A 22,507-nucleotide genomic window follows, 5' to 3' on the forward strand; every position below is an offset into this window, starting at 1 on the left:
TGAAAAAGAGAATCTCATACTTATAGGACTGTCATGAAGATTAAACAAATAACACATATGAAGCCTTAACAATGGTTCTCAACCTTTCTAATGCCATGACCCTTTAATACAGTTCCTCATGTTTTGGTGACCCCCAACTATAAAATTATTTTCGTTGCTACTTCATAACTGTAATTTTGCTACTGTTATGAATCATAATGTGAATATCTGTGTTTTCCAATGGTCTTAGGTGACCCTGCTAGCAGTTCTCAACCTGTGGGTAGCGGACCATTGGAAGACACATGAGGAACTGTATTAAAGGGTCGCGGCATCAGAAGGTTGAGAACCACTGCCTTAGAAGAAAGCTTGGCATATGGTCAAAACTGTGCATTAGCTACTATTATTATACATAGTAAGCATAAGAATAACATTAAACAAGTATTATTTATTATTATTTATTTTAATTATTATAATTGTTATTATGTTATCATATCATGTCTTTGGGAAATAAAAGATTTCAAAGACCAGTAGTATTATACTTAGTAGGAAAATGAAAATTAAATTAACATAAATGTAAATTTACTAGATTCTAGTCAATTCATTGAGGCAGCCTGACATTTTTCAGGTTGAGTGTCTATTCTATGTGTTGGGACTATTGAGAGGGAGGGTCACCTCTCAGAAGTATTTGCTAAAATCCAGTCACAGAGAGCGATGTGATATGCTCTGTCATCAGCGTCTGTTCTTGGGGCTCTGGTAGAGGCTCTGCCACCCCAGCCTCAGAGACTCAGGACTGGCTTTATGTAGAGGGGACACTTGAGCTTGTCTGCTGAAAATAAGAGTCCCCCAGGCAGGGAGGTAGCAAAGAGAACTAACTGTACAGAGTTTCGAGCATGTGGAGTGAGGGCAGGGTGGGTGTTCTGTGGGAACAATGTCTTGTGTGCTTGAGACACAAGGTGCATGAGGACAGAGAGGTGTCAACTGTTGTCCAGATACACTTACCAAGACGGACAACAGAAGAGGAGAGGGAGATTGGGGGAGCCTGGACTTGTTCCCATAGGGCACCTGGAGGTGGGTTTTGTCAGCTTCATGATCTCTCGTGAGTTGAAGGTAGGGTTCTAGTCCTCCCCAGAACAGGTATCTGTTGCCCAGCAGAGAGAAATAGGAAATTAGAACATGGGCCAGATACACTGATTTGGAAGCAATAGTCTAACTCCAGGTAAGAATTGCCAGAGAATAAGGAGCAGAGAGCCTTGGGACAACTAAAACTGTGGAGGAGGAGTTGTCAAAATGACCAGATTGAGGATAGACAGGCCTGAATATGGTGTTAGGGAAGTCAAAAGCATAGAGAAATTTACTGTGATCACCAGCACTAAAGTCCTCAGCTTGGTCAGCTGGAAGAGACTGGAGGAAAGGCCATTGAGAACTGTGTATGAGGCCTTTGTGGTGGCTGTGAGGGGCTTTGCGGAGAAGTGGCAAGGCTGAGAGGCCAGGATCCAAGCAGGTTGAAGAAAGGTTAGGTTGTGACCTGGCAGCAGCTGTGCTGTTCACCTCCCGTTCACAACAAGAAGGGGAGAGAAGGTGCAGGGAGGCTGTCAGGGACAGAGGGAGCAGCTGCTGCCTGTCCAGGTGTGGCCTGAAGGAATGACCAGTAGGAGGACCAGCTGCAACCTGAGCAGATTGTGAAATTGCTGAGCTGTTGGCGAGGTGAACTGAATTCACTGTATCTGTGCCAGATCTTGATAGTCCAGAGCTGAGTGTGAAGGCAGAATGTCTTGCTGACCTGGCTGTCAGGGGCAGTTATCTATGCATCCACCACCTGAAAATGCTGACTCAGGGTTTGGTCTAGAGATGGCAAAGAAAGACAAGCTTGGGTCACAGAACCTCTGATGTTAGACCTGGAATTGGGGAGTCAGAGGCTGCCTAGTACAGCTTCCTTGGGGAAACCGAAGCCCAGAATGAGTCTTGGACTTGCCAGGGTCAGCCCGGAGTTAGTGGCAGGCTTAAATCCAGGAGGACTTTCTTGCCCCTGGCACACATTTCACTGCATCTATCCCTGCAGCAGCCTTTTCCCTTATCTCTTTGCCCACTACAGTGCCCTTTCTTACCCTCTGGCCACAGAGATTATCAGTTAAGCCCTAAGCTTTCTTCCTCCTTTTCCACCTTCCTACCTTTAATGGCACTTGCTACTCTCCTCCCCAAGTCTTTTTAGGTGGTTGAGTAACAAATAGCTTATATACAGGTAGTCCTCGGGTTACATCGGAGATCCGTTCCTATGGTGCGATGTAACGCGATTTTCGCTCTAAGTCGGAACCCACCTACATAGGCACCTATGTCACTCACATGGAGCACATGCACAGCAGTAATGAAGTGAAACAGTAAAAAAAATTTAATAGAAAGAGAACAATTCCTGACCTTTACTTGTGGTAAATAAATAATAAAAAACATAAAGCACATGTGTATATACGTCAAAATGACAGAACTTTTTTTTTTTTTTTTTTAATAAATACTATACATGGGAGATGGTGACGTAACCATGAAATGATGTAAGTCGAGTCCGATGTAACCTGAGGACTGCCTGTATTAGGGTGGCAGTAGATGGAGTGAATATGACATTCTGTTTCTTCCAGGCAATTCAGTTTCAATTTTAATGTGGGTCTCTTCCCAATGCATAGAGAGACTCTCAGTCTCTAAATCTAAGTGGTCTTTATGCCAATCTCAATACTTGATCAGAGAAAACCTTAGGTAGAAAAATAATGTCAAGCAAACTTTTAAGTAAAAATTAAGTGCCTAAAATGTTTCCTTTGTCATCCCTTCTTTAATAAATTTCTAAGGGAGACTAACATCAGCCCCACAGAAGAAGCAAAAATTATATATCTTTCCAAGGCAGACATTCAGCTGATTATGGATAAAATTTCCCTTGGCTATTCTGAGCAATGGTTGAAAGAAAATTGGGCTCTCTTCCTGGACATTTTCACAGAAGTTTCACCATTTCCCTCCAAGACATAAGGATGCAAACTCCTGGCTTGAGCAAGGGATGGGGGAGTTGAATAGAACATAAAAAGAATCCATTAATGATTTAGAAGACTACTTAATTTCTCTACCTCTCTAACAGAAAAACAGAGTTTGATCAATACTCTCAAGGTCACTGTTGATATTTGCTAAGTCAGTGAGTCTATTTTAGAGTTTTGAAAATCATCCCCTGCATCCACCCTGATGGATTTCCACAGATTCAGTGCAGGGAGGTAGGTTTTGACTGTGTGGCCAATGCGATGTTGAAGGAGGAGGTGTAGGTATAAGTACTGGGGATCTGAAGGGACATCTATAGTAGAGTTTCAAGACTTGGAAGATTAATTTAGTTCAAGATGGAATCTAGGGAATTGAGAGAGAAATTCCCTTATGATTGTTAATTTGCACTGAAAGGGGAATTATTATTATTAAAATGAACCCTAGCTATTATGTGGTTTTATTAATCAGTGTGTTTTCTCTTCAATTATTTCTTTTTAAAATTTTTATCTTTATTGTTGAGAGTATTACAGATGTCCCCCTTTTTTCCCCTCTTCCATTATTTCCATGTGATATTTTAGTTAGCTCTTTCTTTTCAAATGTAACATTGCCTCTTTGGGATTTGCCTAGTAGTGTCATATCATATTCTGTTTATTTGATTTAGTACTAATTGGCTAAGCTGAGCCTTTTAGAATAAAGAGTCTCTAACTTACTAATATTAATGTGTGCATTTTACCTCTTCTGCTTATGGAATGAGTGTAATGTTCTCTTGGCATCTTATGAAAAGGGCTTTGATAATTGTACAACCCAATATTCAAAACAGTGATGGAGAGATGAAAAGGGGCCTGTCCCATGACCCTCATCCCTCTAAAAGATCTGTCCCTTTGGTCATTTCATTAAGTCCTTTGATTAGATCATCTAGATTAACTCTTAAAGTTAACTACCTTTACCCTAATATTTACTTACATTTGCTATGTCTCAATCAGCCAAAAAAGGAATAATAAACACCCCCAAAATGACTATTCTCACTGCAACATTCCAAAACAAACCTTGGTTCCATGCAGACTAAAGGATGATAGAGCCCACGGTGATAACAGTCCTTTAAAAAAGTTTGTCTCTGGAGAGTTCTGGCTGTTGACTCATCAGGGATAGACATGTTGAAACGTTCCAGAGAACACATGTGGTTTCCAGTCAAAATACCATGCAAATATTTTCTTGACCATGGTATTTCCTCTCTATGCATTGCCCTTAAAATGGTGTTTTGCTATTTATTTAGAAAAAAAGCAGGTGGAAAACTCCTGTTTCTGATTGAATTTTACAATCCTCTGAGGCAACACCCTAGAGATTAGAATCTAATATTTTAGAGAAAAAGGCTTCTTTTTTAGAATCATCTCTGAGATTGAAAGACGTTGTCTAAAATACAACTCAAACTTGAAAAATGTCTAGACTATTTCAACATAGGTAGCCACTGGGAATGTGGTAAAACAACAAGGAATGGTATAGTTTCAGATGGGAATTTATTTCCTTTCAGCTTGTCAATGAGCAGACAGGCCTTTGAGGGGAAGTCATCTTCCCCAGCCTGGGAAGAGAGAGTTATTTTTACTCACAGTTCCCACCATGGAACAAGAAAGAGAAACTAATTGTTCTCTCACCCAATGCTGCTGAATTCTCTTCCTAGTCTTAAGTATGAACCAGGAAGAAATTCCTCTGTGGAAAATTATGAGCAGAGTTAATTATAACTGTCTAATGAGGCAAATTCCAATTTTCAGTAGACCATGACCCTTCATACATTAAAGAAGAGAGGCACTTCATATTTTTATTCAACTGACATTTGGTTAATACACTTCAAACAAATTTTGACTACATTGAGCTGATTATGAAATGGACTTTGTCCTATTCATAAAATGTTGCTAGTAAAATAAAAAATACCAATGCTGTTCTTGTCATTTACTAGCTTCCTGATGCCAGTTTCAGTTTGTTAAAGGGGAACTCAGTAAAAAAATACCACGGGATTTCTTTGAAAGTCACTAAGTTAGTAAAAAAAGCAGTGGCTTTTACATCAGTCAAATTCAGATTAAAATCTCTTCTTGGCCACCTTTCGTTGTCCTTGAATAATAATAACAACAGTACTACTAATAATACCACTTGCTGGGCAATTGTAAGTTTGAGCCATATAAAACGATAATTTTGCAGGATCAGATCAAATACAGACATTTTCACATGGTTCATATGGTTCAGACTAATCATGTGCTAAGGCCTCATATGCAGAGCTTTATAGATATTTTATTTGATTCTTTCAAACCAGTTTTAAAGAAAATAAAATTATCACCATGTACACATGAGAGCACCTAGCTATACCCAGTTGCTCAAGGTCACACATTAGTAAGGTGGATAGTTGAAATCTGAGCTATCTTTTTTTTATCATCTTTAAATTAGATTTGTTGGGGTGACATTGTTTAATAAAATTTCAAGTGTACAATTCTATAATACATCATCTGTATATTGCATTGTGTGTTCAGCACTCAAAGTCACATCTACTTCCATCACCATATATTTAGACCCCCTCTACCTTTTATTATCTCCCCCCACCCTTTTATTCCCTCCAGTAAGCAGAAAAAGTCAAGGACCATATGATTTCACTCATATGTGAATTATTTTTTGACCTCAGTGTTCTATATCTTCCTGTAAAGTAGATAGTAAATAACTGCCCTGAGCCTTAGTCTCCTCTTCTGTAAATGGGGAGAGCAGAAATGTCTGAGGATTTGAGCCGACACATGTGGAGTGCTTCCCATGGTGTCCATTTCGTAATGATGCTTAATAATGTGTAGCTGTCATCATCAGCAACACCACCATCAGGGTCTAGCATTTCACTCACTCAAAGGTGTGTAAAAAATGTGCATAGTGAGACAATAAAGGAAGGCAACTGGTGTGTGTGTGTGTGTGTGTGTGTGTGTGTTGTGTGATAGCTAAGAGGTCTCTTTCCTTTTTACAGTCACTCCTTGCACAAACTGTAGTGATTTGAGCCCAACATTTACACATGCATTTCTCCCACTTTGCTATTTTCAAAACAAAAGAGAATTGGGTGAAAATACCCTATTGAGAACAGAGGTGTCTGTGACAAATTGGCTTAATTGAAAACAACTAAAAAAAAAAAATCTCCCAGTTTAGGAGTAGAGCAGGGGATCAAATTAGCCATGGAGAATCTAAGTGGAGGATTTTGATTGCCGTAGGCATGACCTAAATTGCAGAGTGTGAGTCATTATGAAAGTACTACTATTTCTGCTCTGCTAATTGAGAGGCGGTGTTTCTCATACAGAGTGGTTAGGAATGGTAAGAGTGCCCATGTGTCCTACAAACACTGTGCTGCCTTAGGCCCTAGGCGTTGGTTTCACCAGTCACAAACATAGATGATAATTTTATAGAGTGAGGTTTTGAATTTTCCCCCCAGAAGACATTTGATGTACAGCCTATAAGTTTTAAGCTCATACTATACAGCAAGCATGTCAAATTCGCGGCCCTCAGGCTGCATGTGGCCCACAACGAATACTTTTGGGGCCAGGCCAATATAATGGTATGTAAGAAATCTTTTAATAAAAATTTAATAACTTAAATTTTACAATATCCTGTTATACATAATTATTAATAATGAACTACAATGTTCACTAATTATTGATTACTATAATTGTGTTGCATTCATTTTCCTTACACGCCTTATGCGCAGGTGCACCATTTCTCTCCACTAATACTAGCAGCGAATATTTTAGCAGCCAATTGCCACATCATTAGTCTTGTACTGACTTGTTTGGTGTACGCAACAGGAAATATTTTGCTTTCAGAGAACAAGAAAAATAGGTTTATTTGCCTTACACTTACTAATTTGTGCAGTTATTCAGTGTCTGGTAAGTTAATGTCCAAGAAAAAATATTAATTCTTATTAAAATATTCTATTATTTTATGTTAATGACTAGAGGCCTGTTGCATGAAGATTCGTGCAATAGGCCTTCCTTCCCCTGGCTGCTGGCACTGGTTTTCCTCCAACACCCGGGACCCAGGCCTTCACTCTGGCCACCACCTTCAGCCTTGGCTCTGGCTGGAGCCTTCATTCTTCTCCACTCCGGCCAGAGCGCCACTCTTGTAGCTCCCTCTGCCCCCCGCCCTCCCCTCATAGCAGGTGTCCTGCCCCACCCAGCCACTCTGCGCCTGTGTATGCAAATTAACCCACCATCTTTGTTGAGCTAATTTGCATACTCACTCCTGATTGGCTGGTGGGCGGCACGAAGGTATGGTTAATTTGAAAATTTCTCTTTTATTAGTGTAGATTACTCATTTATTTCAGCCCTTTGTATTCAGCATGTCTCTATCAAAATAAACCTATGTTTCTATGAAAATTGAAGCTTTTATTTTTTTGCAGCTCACATAAACTTCAACCTTTTTTATTTGGTCCAGGTTAGCCTTTACTATACAACTTGCTTACTATACAGGTTGGGTTATTTTCATGGGAAGGAATTTCCACTTGTTCTTTTTCAGAGGGAGGAAAGAACAAATAACCCTCATGGTGTGGTTCACAGAAATGACCACAGAACAGGGATCAGTGAACCTGTGGGCCAAATCTGTGTTTGTTAATAAAGTTTTATTGGAACACAGCCACTTCTGTTTTTGGCATTGTCTCTGGCTGCTTTTGAGCTAAAAAAGCAGAGTTGGCTACAACAATAAACAAAGCAAACAACCACTTGAAGAGATAGAAATTTGTTTCACACAGCAAGAATTCCTGAACCAAGGTTCTGATGGGGACTTAAGGATGCCGCCAGGGACACTGATTCCTCTCACCTTTCTCTTCTGTTGTTTTTAGCTGCTAGGCCTCTTCCTTACGTTTGTGACCTTGAGGTCTCAAGGTGCCTGCACTTCCTCTAGATGTCAAATATACATTCCAAGTAGAAAGAAGGAAAGAGGGCAATGCAGTTTTCTCTGATGAGGTTTTGCCTTTTAATTCAAGAAGAGACAACCCCAACCCCCTGGACTTCTAGATATATCTCAGTGGCCATAATTATGTCACATGTCCACCTTTAACTTCAAAGGACATGGGGAAATCAAATACATTAGCTTTTCTCCCTCGAAGGTACGGGAAGAAAGGGAAAGAGGGATTGTGAATGGATTTTGAGATAACCAATCCACAATGTCTGCCAGAGGTCAGAAAGAGGATCTTAGAGAGAGAGCAGTAAAGCTGTTTCAAAGATGATATTAATATATGATGTCCTAGGATTATAATTTTTTAAATCTTTTCTGAAAATTCAAAAAAAAACACCAAAACTCTTGCTGATCAAATCATTAATTTTGTGAGGAATTGGTTTGGTGGAGTATTTTGGGCATTTCTATGAACAAAGGAAGTTCCAAATCAATTAATAGTGGAAATAAGATGGAGTAGTAGGAATCACATTTGGGGGAGCAAACTTTTTAATCCCTTTAGAAGAAATCTCATGGAAACAGTTGATGAATTATATAATTTTAAGTTCTTTTCTTTTGGGTAAGTCTGAATTACCCCCTACTTGCCAAAGCAAGCTGGAAATGTTTTATTGGCTTAATTTCAATTTCTATATGTATATGAAAGTAATAAAACTGCAGTTCTTTAAACATATTTCTTAATTTAGAGCTTTCATAAATTCACACTGGCTTTTCTTTTTCATGTACAATAAATTAGATTCTACTGCATATCAATCATATCCTGGTACAAATATTGAAACAAACTATAAATATTCATTTAAGGAGGAAGCTAAAGCTGAGAAATGGTAAAAGAAATAAGGTAAAGACCACATCAGGTAGACAATGGCATTAATCAAAGATCGGCAAACTACAGCCCATGGATTAAATCCAACCTGTCATTGTTTTCACAAATAAAGTTTTATTGGAATACTGCCTGCTCATCCCTTTACATATGTATGACTGCTTTCATGTATAGCAGCAGAGCCAGTGGTTGTGACAGACTGAATGGCCCACAGAGTTGAAAATATTTATTCTTTGGCCCTTCACAGAAAATGTTTGAAATCCCTTGCACCAACAGTCTTGGGAATTCTGTGATAGCTGAACACAGGGTCTGTGAGTCCCCTCCATGTGGAAATCAATTTCATGTTCAGGAAAAGATAAAGTAAAATAGAATATGTGGTTATGTTAGCAGAAATGCATTCAAAATTCCCAGACCAGAGCCATCAGGATGTTTGTTTTCATATAAAAAACCAACTGGTTCCATTTCTGTCTTTGGCTCCTGCCAGTCATGAAAGATGCTCTCACCATGTTGACATGTCATCTGAGCTCTGAGTCTGTAGCCAGCAACAGGGGCTGTGAGTTTGCCCTTTGCTGGCTCTGGGCTGTTGAGCAAGTCATCAAGCTCTTGAAAATGTATCTTCCTCCTCAGACAAGAGGGCATTGCATGGACTTCAGGGTCTCTATGTCCTTTTCTTGATGGAAGCTCTCTGATTCAGTGACCACATGATTCTTTTCTTTTTTTGAAAGCAGAGGAATTTTTTTAATTGACATTTTCAGCACTGAATTGTCTTTTCTGTTTGGGGCATGATTTGACCAGGGTGTGCAACAAATTTAGATATGTATCATTAAACATTTGCAACTCTTTTTTAACATAAAACATTAGCTATTTTATTTTATTTTATTTTTAAAAAATATATTTTATTGATTTTTTACATAGAGGAAGGGAGAAGGATAGAGAGTTAGAAACATGGATGAGAGAGAAACATCGATCAGCTGCCTCCTGCACACCCCCTACTGGGGATGTGCCCACAACCAAGGTACATGCCCTTGACTGGAATTGAACCTGGGACCCTTCAGTCCACAGGCCGGCGCTCTATCCACTGAGCAAACCCAGCTAAGGCAAACATTAGCTATTTTAAGGAACAAAAACAGAGCTGGAGTCTACAGATAATGGAAACAGCTACTATTTAGTGAACGTGTTATGTTCCCCAAATTAAGTACTATCGGCATTTCCATTTCACAGAAGAGGATACTGAGGCAACTTGCCCAAGGTTGCACAGTCATTGCACTTCCTAGCTTCAGGGCCCATACTGTCATCCACTGTTCTTTCTGTCTCACGGTGGGTCATACACAGAAGCTATTCTTCATCTTCACAGCAAATAGGGAGAAAACAAGTATGAGAGCTGCAGGTCAGCATTCCTAGAAACGATGCGGATTTTGGAAAATTAGAACAAGACTTTTCTCATTCACTAAACACCTACAGTGTGTCATCAAGATCATCCTTAGAGGCACCTTTCTCAGCCTCCTTTTTTAAGTCAGATTTTTTTTTAAAAAAATAAAGGTGATAGTTGAGGCAATACAGATTGGAAACTAGGGCATTTTTGTGAAGTCACCCTTCTTTGCCAATACCATTTTTGAATTCTTTCTCAGAATTAAGAAACACACAAGCAAACAAACCATGTGGAACAATCTGTGGCAGATGGTTATTTTAGCTCTAGGTGAGTTTTGTCATTATAGGCTGGGACAGAGAAATGATTGCTTTGGATAATCATCTGTTATTTTAGTGAACTGCCAGCTAGGAACTGTTACAGCTATGATGGTTTAGGATGGGAATTTGTTTCCCTAGAGATTAGCAGGTAAATTGTCTCCAGTTGAATTCTGTAGAATACTAGATGTCATGCTACTGGGTATCAAGCAGAAACCTAACAGTTTGGTTGGGGACAGGAAAGGGGTGAGATGAAATGAGACTTAAAGCACAAGGTAGGTCTCTATTCCAGGTTTAGCTTCCCCTGGAAAATACAGCAAATAACAGCCAAACCATGGCGTTCATTACCAGCCCACGTCTCTAATTAATTTATTTTATGTTAATTAAGTTTATAATTATATAGTAAAACATTTACTTTCTCCCTCAAGAAATAGACTGAATCTTCTGAAGGGGCTTTGTGACTAATTTAGGTGCAATTATCCAGTTACATTTAGTTAGGGTTTGGTTCATTTAGCTGCTGCCTGAAGATGCTAGAAGGAAGAAAACCAGCAACAACTCAGAAGCAACTCTGAATCTAGAAGGCATGTGCCCAGAGCCTCTCCCCCGGCTTTTGGGCAGCTAGTGCAGGTGTCTAGGACAATCGCAAGCTGGAGCACTATCATGATGTGGTTTCAATGTCACCTATGCATATTGCGCAGTTGTGGAACTGTACATTCCTATAACTTTGGATAAAGGCCAAAACCTTTTGCCCCAAGTTTTGTTGTGGTTGTGGAATTGGAGCTGAAGCCATGGAATGGTTCTCAGACATTTTCCACCATGGGTGTGAAATCCTGCCACTGGCCAAACTTCTGACTCAAAGGGATACCACCAGTCAGTGGCCACCATTGTAGCATCAATATCCTGGTAAGCAAGGTAAAAAGGGCATGTGACCACCTGAGGATCTGAGAGCAGTGGTTCCCTACAGGTCTCCACAGCATCTCCAGGGCTTCTAACTCTCATTTTGAGTCACACTTTTCTGAGAGGGTGAAGATGGAATTAAAAAAATATATAATATAATATATATATATATATATATATATATATATATTAGAGGCCCGATGCACAAAGATCTTCCCCTGGCTGCTGGCACCGCCTTCGCTCTGGCTGGAGCCGCCTTCCGCCTCTCGCCTTGTCACGTCAATTTGCATATTCCCTCCTTATTGGCTGTGGGCGCTACTGTCTTTATTGCAGAGTTATGGTCAATTTCCATATTCCGTCTTTATTAGATAGGATATATATACATATATATTTCAGAGAGGAAGGAAGAGGGAGAGAGACAGGAACATCAATGATGAGAGAGAATTATTGATCAGCTGCCTCCTGTATGCCCTATACTGGGAATCGAGCCAGCAACCTGGGCAATTGCCCTGACCGGGAATTGAACTGTGACCTCCTGGTTCATAGATTCATGCTCAACCACTGAGCCACGCCAGCTGGGCTGAAGGTGGAATTTTTGAGCAAAGTTCTTTTCTGTTATTTTTTACTTCATAGTGCATGACAGAGAATCTATTTAGGCCTATGAAGAAAATCGAGTTGCAAGTAATCATTTGCAGTGGCTGCTGAGCTGACTGTGGGCAGGGTTAGAGTTCACTACCCATGACTGTGAATGGAAATCTGGGAAGCTCTAAGACATGATTATTCTAGCATGATGCACAAGAGCATCCAAACGACACCCCAGTGGTTGGTGTAGCAAGGGTCCATCTACCTTAAAATCCCTTTGGTTCTTGAAGCATTTATTTCTTGGTGGATAACAGAGGTCTTTGATTTAGAAAGAAAGCCGGAGAATTTTTTGTCTTGGAGTTCTGAGCTGAATTAAACTTTTTTTTTTTTTTTTACATTTTGGTGTCCTGCTATCAAAATGGGAGGTTATTACTTGTGTGATTAATGAGTGAAACATGTACTTATGTTGAACAAAATATGATCACTTAGCCCCCTTCTGCCTTTATGTTTTCATCTGTGAAATGGAAGCACTAACCTCCTTTTCACTTCACAATGAGCAAATGATAGCCCCTTTCCCAAAAGAGGTGTGTAAACTCTGACTCTTATATACTTAAAATGATGTATGGATTTTTATAAGTTTCCATGTTTTTCTTGCTTACATTATTTAGTAATATTTTCAGAAATGGTGTCTCTTTATATCTGGTTGGCACTTCAATGTTTTTTTGTGCCCAGTTGTATTAAAACAGAGTAATAAACAAATAAACACAGCATCACAGATGGGGAGGGGGAGAACATCCAATAAATGGATTTTTAAAGAGGACACTCTTTCATATCCCAATCTTGAACACAGTTTCCACTCCGTAAATAAAACTAGTGATGTCAACATGTATCTCTTAGTTATTTTTAGTCCATAGGAGAAAATAAAAGAGCTAGAAATGAGAGAAGGACCTACACATGGAGAAAATGAGACAGATGTGGGGGAGAGAGAGAATGAGATTGAGAGATATCACCCAAGAAAGACATTTGGGTGGCCCAGAAAAACAAAATAGGAAGTTGAAAAAATTGGAGATGAATGAGAAAGACACTTGGTTACACTAGCCTGGATCAAGGCAAGCATTTGTGAAGGTATATATCTTGTGAGCTTTAAGAAATTCATCACTAATTGACTTAAGGTTATATTGCACATTTACAAGCAGAGTCCTAAATGGGCTCATTGAAGGTGGATTCAGGTCGTGTTTTATGTATGGGTTACAGTTTATTACCCTGAATATTTTTTTTTGTTGGATCATACATATTTGGTAAAACATAGAGCTATCTTCAATGAGAGGGGTCATTCCAATTGTATTTTTAAAAATCAATAGGACAGTTTGGAATTTCTAAGGTTTTACACTTTGTCTAAATGTTAATAGACACAATGCTAGCAACTACCCTGAGTTGAGGAGCCTGGACAATATTAGTTACTCATATTAATTCTAGCCATCACAATAAGTCAAGTTTATTTCATTCCTATTATAGAGTTGGCTAATAGGTTCAGAGAGGTCCCCCGACTTGGCCAGGGTTACACAGCTCAGGAGGGGTAAGGGCAGGATCCAAATTCAAGTCTGTCTGGCTTCAGGCTTCTTTTCTCTGTCTAGCCAGCCAGTCATTAGGCATCACCATGGAAATGAGTCCTTTAGCACACAGTTGTCAAGGAAGATAAATATGTGGGGTGACTGTACTTATTAAAATTCTAATCCCAATGCTAGCTGTACGTAAAGTTCTAGGATCTTGTGTAGTTAAACAATGGATTGTAAATGGCCCTAATTATGAAGAATGAAAGAAAAACTAATTTATAATCCAGCCATCCTGCTATGCACGTGTAATTATACTCTGTCTTTTTATCTATGTGACATTTACAATTTCTCACTGCTTTTATATAAGGCAATGCATGTGTCCATCATGTCTTTGAATGCCTCTGTGCTTATGCAAAAGGTGATTTCTGCTTTGAACTAAGGATGTGTGTAGGGTTACAAGGTAACTAACCTTTCCCTTTTAATCACTTTGACATAGCAAAGAATTTTCTGTAAGTTTTGTAAAGCATTTCTTAAAGGAATTTCAGATGTTTGCATATGTTAAATTTTCATTAAAAAATTTTAGAATGCATTGTTTTCTCAGTGTCTTGGTTCTGGTTGATTTTTGGCATGGCTGCTATATTTCTTAACCAAGCTGTTATATTTTTTATATATTGCCGTATTTTGCCATGCATACTTTATTTTAAAAAGGAAAGTGCGTGTGTGTGTGTGTGTGTGTGTGTGTGTGTGTGTGTGTGTATGTATGTAAATGAAAGGCATGCTTTTTAAAATCCAGAGTTTTCTCCATGCATAAATTATACTAGAACCAAAGGATCATGAAGAGCCTGCTGTGTTCCAAGATGAAAGAATCAAGGAGTTGGAAGAATCTTCCCCATCTTTCAGAAAGAGAGTTTGCGGTGTACCCAAAGAGAGGTTGGCACACACTCAGCTGCCCTAAGAATTGTTGAGGTGTTAGTAAGGATAGTTAGGTAGGGTGGCATGGAATCATGGGCTTTTTCCAAAGTGAGCTCTTGGAGCAAATAAAAATGTCACTAACAGATGCTTTTAGAACTGTGGAGTTAACTTAAGTCAAGTAAGGGGTTCTGTTGGCAGCCTCCGTCTAAATGCTTAGAAGGCTGTGACCCTAAAGTCAACTTTGCACTTTTCAAGTTTCCTATTGAGAATGGAGTAAACTCTCCATTTTACAGAGGAATTTTGGAATGGATCATCTGCTACTCCTAAGGAGCATGTATATAGCAGTTGGGTCTGGCACCAGAATCTTAAGGGTTCTGTTTGATGTTGGAACACTTTTGGAGTATAGATTCTGTTCTTCATGGTGTGAGTGGGTGGATACTCTATCAGAGTGTTAAGTAATGTGTGGGTATGCCTTTATGAGCTTTGGTAGGGTAAGGGATGCTCATTGTGGGTTGAGTTAGATATATTTCTGCAGGGTCTGATCTGGGACTTTCAATCAGAGTCCAATCTGGGATTGTAAATTTTGTTTTATGGAACAGTGTCATGTAATGTACCAGGTAGACTGACCAAGGGCAGGATAAGCCACCATTTCAACCCACATTTTCCATCACCTCTCAGATTCTGTGGAGAGGCGCTTTTTACATCTTGTTCTAGGGAAGTAACTTCCAATATGATGGAAGTCCTTCTGCTAATGGTTGTCCCAGAGAAAAGGCACCAGAAAAAAAGGCATGTTTGGGTGAAGTGCCTTCTTTCTACCCCATGATCTTCATCTGTCTTTAAGTTTGACACATTCACTTCTCGGGATAAAAGCCTGAGTACAAAGAAGTACAATAGGTCCTTGAATAACATCCTTTTGTTCAACATCATTTTTTAAAAACTTTTTTTTGTTAATCTTCACCCAAATGTATTTTTTCCCATTAATTTTTAAAGAGAGAGGAGGGGAGGGAGGAGAGGTAGAGAGAGAAACATCTATGTGAAGAAGACACATCAATTGGTTGCCTCCCACACGTGCCTGCAACTAAGTTATGTGCCCTTGATCAAGAATCGAATCTGAGACCCTTCAGTTCATGGGCCAACACTCTTGACCACTGAGTGAAACCAGCCAGGGCTGTTCAACATCATTTTGTTGTAACATTGATGGGAAAAAAATTAATTCCCAGCTGGGGCCACTGACTGGCCACCTTGACCCTGAACTAGAGTAAGCTGGTTGGGAAATCATTATCTTATTGTTTGATTAATCTTTCTTACATGTATACATAGCTCACACTTATTTCAGTGTTTAATATTAGAAGTGTTTGGGTCTTTTAGAAATTTGGTGATGTTTTCATGAGCAGAATATGCCATAGGAACTTAACTCTTATTTATGTCAATTAGCCTATGGTAAAATTGATATCACTATATATTGTTTTGGTTAAAGTCACAGTTTCCAAGGCCCTATTGATGGAGTTAAGTGAGGACTTACTGTATGTTTGAAGCCATGCAGCTTCCTACATGTGCCAGCAGCAGCCATGGAAGCTAATCTGTGGCCCCACTTTGGTCTGGAAGCAGGACCCTGGACAGTGGGCCACATGTCATTGCTTGTTGGTTCTGGGCAGTGAGGAGGAGGCCATGGATGAGGGAGAGGAAACCATCACAGGGCTGGGCAGTGACCACAGGAACTAAACTCTTTGAAAAGCCATAGCTAAGTCCTCAGAATGTGGGCTTTGGCATTTCTCCTTCTGTGCCAGATCATAGGATGGGAGTCTACCTTCCAAGGTGTCCATTGCCAGACAGAACAAAGGCCTTGTTTTTTATTGCTTGCTTTTTATTCCTGTTTATTGTACTCAGTTCAGGGGGATTATCAACCTCACCTATCTTTGCTTTGCATTTTGGAATACTTGGTACTTAGCTAAGGTTTCATTGTCTTGTGCACTTAGGTGATATAAATGGAAATGAGATTTATAAGGCACTTCTATTCATGTGAAAGTAATTTCTTTGACCCTCTCTCAGCTTAATTAGAACTATTAGTGGATCTTACTTCTGGGCTTTGCAGAAATAGGCAGGGACACTGTGCACACTAAAGCCCCCCTGACTGTTGCTTTCCTAGCAAGTATCCTAAATGTTAATGATCTTCAAACTCTATTTCTGAAGTACTGCTTGGAATGCCTAATGAAAAAGTAATGGTCCAGGGCAAATTTTATTTTTACCTACTCTCTTCCTTCCAGGTTCACCTACAACTTGGACCTGAACTTGTAATCCTGCTTTGAGACCTCCTTATCTCTATTGTCACCTTTTTTTTTTTACATGCTTGAGGTCTTCCAAATCAATGGCAACTACTTTCTTTAAGTTCTTCTCCTGCTCTTCCTCATTACATCTCCTGCTTTCTCCTCTTTCTCCTCCTCCTCCCCCTCCTCCTCCTCCTCCTCCTCCTCCTCCTCCTCCTCCTCCTTCTCCTCCATCATCATTATCAGTATCATAGAAGCCCTGGTTGACCCATGTCCATTTGTTTTCTCTTGTTTCTTTCAGGCATTAGTAACTTTTCTAGAAATTTATTCCCAGATCCGTTCTGGTCTGTGCACTATGGTGTCATCCACAATTGAGCAGAGCCAACCAACTTCTACTGTGTATGTTTGAGGTTCTTGCAGATTTTACATAGTTATAGGTTAATTGAGTAATAGGTTTTATGTCTTTTGTTTTCCACCTGGACACTGTTAGTTTGAGTAAACTGCCTTCATATACTAAGAAGGATCACTGACTAGAGTATTTTTGTAAAACCAAATCTAGACACAAATATATATTGGCAACAAGAACATGCTCTTCTGTAATGGAATTTATCATGCCATGTTTGTGTGTGCTGAATGTTGACTCATTGGTAAGCCTCTCTGGTCTGAGAATTGTGAAACAGTGTCTTAAAGAAGATGTCATTTCATGTTGCAAAGAGCTACCATATAGATAGTGCAATCTTCTATATATATAAAAGGCTAAGTGACCGTCTGACCTGCTGGTAGATATGATGTGCACTGACTGCCAGGGGGCAGATGCTCAACACAGGAGCTGTCAAGCTGTGGTGACTTGGCAATGGCGGTTCTTGGATGATGGTTCTCAGATGACGCACCCCCGAACCAGAGAAGGGGGAGCCCGATTCCTCACGGGGCCATGTGATTCCACCTTCGGCCGTGGGTTATGTTGTTGCTGGGTCACTCTTGGCCCCGAATCTGGTTTACTGCACACTTGAGTTTGCGTTCCACACCCTGTACGACAGCCGGGTGCCCTCATGCACTTCGGGACACCTTGGGGGATGTCAGAGAGATGGTTTTGGCCTGATTCCGTAGGCCAGGCCAAGGGACCCCACCTGCCAGAAGGACCCTGCTCACTCCGCAGATGCCCTTTGAGCCGCAGTACCACCCCAGGTGTGGCCAGATGGGAAGGGACTGCGGGAGGTTGGCTCCAGGGTGTGTCTGGCCCGTTTCGTCCAGTCCCGCCCCGCTGGTGCCTTCTAGTTAATTTCCTTTCAATGTGCACGAATCCGTGCACAGGGCCACTAGTACTATATATGTTTGTTGAAATAAGCCAGACACACCTACAGGAGAATAAGAGATTGATTTGTTCAATCTCAGAGTAGCTGGAGTGAAAACCTTTGAGAATCTTAATGCCCTTCAAACCATGAACTCCATGTGTGTTTTTTTTGTTGTTTGTTTCTTTTGTCTTACTTCATTTATAGCATTTGTATGTGATTCCACAGATAGAGGCAATGGCATCTGTCTTTGGATGTGTTACCTATCTTATGTGAAGTCCCTGACATGGTAGTGGTTGAACCGTTGGACACTTGTCATTAGGCCCTGCTAATTCATCACATTCTACTTAGAATCACTGAGTTTTAGTTGTGTGATAGCTCTGGGTTTCCTTACACATCCGAGTTTTGCCAAGAACTCTGTGTTTCCTGCTTTGATTTTCAGCTCATAACTAAACTTCATTTTGCTAAATCAAACCAGAGCTTTCCAAGCCTTGCTGACCATCCTCAGACATTTATTTTTAGTTTTTCATCTCCAGCTAACAAATGGACAATACTTTTCTTCATCCAACTCCCACAGCCACCATCATTTTGATCATCATGAGAATTAGAGTCAACTCAGTTTGGCACCTTTTCCTCAGTAGCTTCAGATGCTTCAGGAAGCACTGACTGGGTGTCCACCTGTCTAACTCTATAATCTTCAATATTCTGAGCAAATATCTGATTCTGTCCAGGAGCTTTGAAGTTATCTGATTAACCCAGTTGCCAATGAGACACAGTAGAGCCTACATTGTCTTGTATCCTCCTTACTCTCCATTTTGGTTCTGTTGTTGAGTACATAGAAATGATAAAAAAAAGTTTATAGATTACCATTCTGCAAGGCAGTGTGGGATGTAGAAGAGGTATAGATGTTCTCTGTCTGCTCTGTCTGCCCTCCTGTGGCTTACAGTTTGGGATGCAGAAAGTAAATAGGAAAGAACTACAAGTTTCAAAAAGGTACAAAAGAAGGCCATGTGAATGAAGGAAGAGAAGTTAAGAGACCCATGAACTGAATACTCACAGGAGACCTCTTTACACTGGACCTTCAAGAATGGTCAAGGCTTCCAACACATGATAGAAGGAGGTCTTAGGAGAAGAGGTGGTATATGGATAAAGCACATCCTTAGGAAGCTAAAGGGGCGTCTGAAGACTGGTTAAGGAACTTCTGGAATGAGCACAGAGAGGGAAGCACCAGGACTTAAACTTTTATATTGGGAAATTTCTGCTATAGATGCAGGTGATATCATTGTAAGGAGGGACTAACAATCCAGAAGGTCTGAGTTTAGATTTCAGCTATCTCAGTCCATGCAGGTGACCTTGGACACATCACAGTGGCCATGTGGGTCAAGTGAGTTCCCTGTAAAATAGGAAAGGCAGGACAGTAATGGCTAGATGGTGCAAGAATCAATAGATAGTAACTATTCCACAAATGGCAAATTAGGACAAGTGGTGCTGAAATAAAGCAGAATTGTACCTCGTTCAAGTCTAACTTTGTGATGAAAGCAAAACCCTTTTGTACCCACTGTTGTTCAGGTACCTAATGTTATGAGAACACAGGAGTTTATTCTTTGATTTGACCTAGTACACATTTTCCAGAAGGCCCAAGGAGCATTTGCTTTGCTCTCCTATGAAGGTGAGCCACTGTACTCTTTCGCCACCACACCGGCTCCCAAGAGGCCCCATGCCACTCAGACACCCAAGTTGGCAGTTTTTCTGTTTTAACTCTCCAAATGACAAATGTGGTAAGATTGGCTTTTTCAGATAGCAGCTGCATCTTTCTTCCATTCCCTTCCCTTCGCTTCCTTTCAGACTCAGCAATTTTCTTCTTCCCTCCAGATAAATTGCTGTTAATTTAAATGTACTGCAGATCCTTGCCATTTTATGGCTGATTGCTTCTGAGTAATAGGAGGAAAATGTGTGCACGTTTGAATGTAAAGAAATCTTAATGAGTCGGAAGCCAATGATAAAGAAAGCACAGTGCTTCACTGACCTTCAGCCCACCCCCAGGCCTTCCCTTGGAAGAGGCCAGCGAGCAGATTTGAAATCGGCGAATAGCAGAGGCTGAGTTTTAGGACACCTCCTGGTTTTTCTTCTCTGCTTTCAACTTCACATTGCATTCTCAGACAGCATCTGCTTTAACCTTGTTCGGATTTAGCTCAGCTGGTGTAAGGAGTGGTGGCAACATTTCTCTAAGGTTGTTTTTGATAAAGGAGCTGTTCTCACAATAACTCCCGTGCACCATCGGAATGCTGCAAATGCTTCAGAATGTCACATTGTCAAAATATCTATATTTCAGGCTCAGAAGCTAGACAGCTCGTTTGGCTGCTAAACCCACAAGATGTTCAGCCATTTGTTGTGGTCTAAAAACTTTCCCCCTACTAGGAGAACATAATCATCTATTGTTTTATATTATTTCGTGGCCCCTTTCTTGAGTTCTTATAAGAGGGCAAAAGTCATGAGATCCTGGTAGGTAGAATAAGACCCTGATTGGATTTCACTTTTGATCCCTGAGAAATATGAAGTATTGGAGACATTTCCTTATAAAAGGATGAAATCTGTAAGTCAAACTAATTTTTCAGTACATGGTAGTGTATCTTTAGTGTGTCGATAGTATGGGAAGATCAAGGGTATTGAGAAGCACTGACTTGCCTTCCTGAAGGCTCATATTGCTTATCCTTGTTTCAGGCTGTTTTTTCCTCTTAAGGAAGATACTGCGTGTGTTTTTATGGTGGTTTCACTCGTTTTTTTTATTGCAAGGGCGAATGGAGCTAAGGTATGCTTCTTTGAGAAGGATGCATCACAAAAGGCAATGCAGAAGGAGGTTGAAGAGGAACATCTGACATCAATTTAAATAAGGGCAAATGCTGTTGTGCCCTGAGTGAATGGCAGTCCAAAAGAGCTTGCATCTAGCAAAGCAAATAGTTTCTCAATTGTAATTTTAAAGAGCCTGGAGGAGCATCTGGGAAGAAAATGTCAAATAGAAGCAAAGGAAGAGTGGCCTGGTTCATGCTGTAAACACTCTGACATCAGTAAACTCTTAGAGTTTCCTTGCCAAGTGTCTAGAAACTAGTATATAGGAGTCAACAAATCTTTTTATCTGAGGGTGATGTCTTCTATTTGTATCACCAAGTTTCTCCTGTTTTTTATTGGCAGACTTGACATCCCAATATTAATCTTATTGTTACAATGGGAAAGGAATTGAGAATCACCTTCTTAAAACCTGATGGAATAATTAAGAGGTTTGGTTGGTTAATTTGGCATGCTTGTCCTACGTGCCATCATGTCCTCTAAACTAGTGCGGCTTATGAGTTATGAAGGAGAATTAATCAGTGCCCCAAGCACTTCCTAAACTCTCAGTGCTTTGTGGTGTTTAAATCCATAAATGATGTTTGGCGTCCATCCCGAGTCCTTTCCCTGAGACTTGGAAGGACAGGAGACAGAAATGCCGTGGAAATTAAGCTCCAGAGTGTTGCTGTAAATGATAATACAGATTGGTGGTGGTAATTACAGCTCTGGAGGCAGATGACACCAGCACTTGGCAGACCAGACACCAGGTTGAGGAAGATCGAGAGTCTGGAGGGGTTGTGTTTAGAAGTGCCTTCCAAAGCTGAACTTGAAAACATCTTGGCGGTTTCTACCATGACATCATCTATTTTGTCATGTATGAATCTGGTGAAGATTCATGCAAATTATACACAGAATTGTATGTAACAGAATCTTCCCCATCCCCGCTGAGTTTTCATAGGCAAGTGCAAAGAGAGTTTGTCCTCCCTGCACAGGGACATGGCAGGGTGGCCATAGATTCATAGAATCTGAGTTCCTGGGTCAAAATCTGAGCTCCATCACTTACCAGTTATTGGACTATAAGCTACTTTGGACAAAGAGCTTAGAGGAGAGCTTGGCACAAAGTAGATTAGTGTTATTTATTGTGCAAGTTGCTTACCTTTCTCCAGCTGTGGGGCAAAGAAGTAGTTGAGGTCAAAGCACTCCATTTTCTTTATTTTTGTATTATCTATTACAGTGTCTATGATTTGGTCTGTGCTCAGTAAATGTTTGCAGAATTAATTAATACTAAGTATTACATATTATGTGTTTTATATCTATTACATGTAATATACACATAAACTATATATCTTATACATAATATATTAAATATATATACAATATACTACATGTTATATGTTATATATCATGTGTGATATAATGGATATTACATTTCTGTATATCTATGTGTCATATATATTCTGGGTATTTGATTCAATTTAGGCATTTAATTCATTATTTAATGTTAAGATTCCTGAAAAAAAAACCACACTAAATCTGTGTGTAGTTCCATATTTTACTAGTTATATCCAGCCAGTACTCTGCTTTAGTTGCTCAGTAATTTATCAATTATTTAAGAAATAACTTGGTAAAATTAGGCAGGGGAAAAATTAGGATTATGGTAGATATTTGTTGTTAAGTTTTATTTTTTATACATAAAAATTTTTCAGGGGTAAATCGATATTGTTTACAGATTTCTCCTACTTA

The 22,507-nt window shown here is 39.9% G+C and overlaps 1 protein-coding gene across 7 annotated transcripts in view; it reads left to right on the plus strand.

Annotated features, from left to right (window-relative positions):
• NTRK2 (neurotrophic receptor tyrosine kinase 2) overlaps window positions 1-22,507 on the plus strand; it is a 312,241-nt gene that overhangs the window by 109,522 nt on the left and 180,212 nt on the right. The window lies entirely within an intron of this gene.

The sequence above is a fragment of the Plecotus auritus genome (genome assembly GCF_963455305.1).
Source record: "Plecotus auritus genome assembly, chromosome: 5".
Classification (NCBI taxonomy): Eukaryota; Metazoa; Chordata; class Mammalia; order Chiroptera; family Vespertilionidae; genus Plecotus; species Plecotus auritus.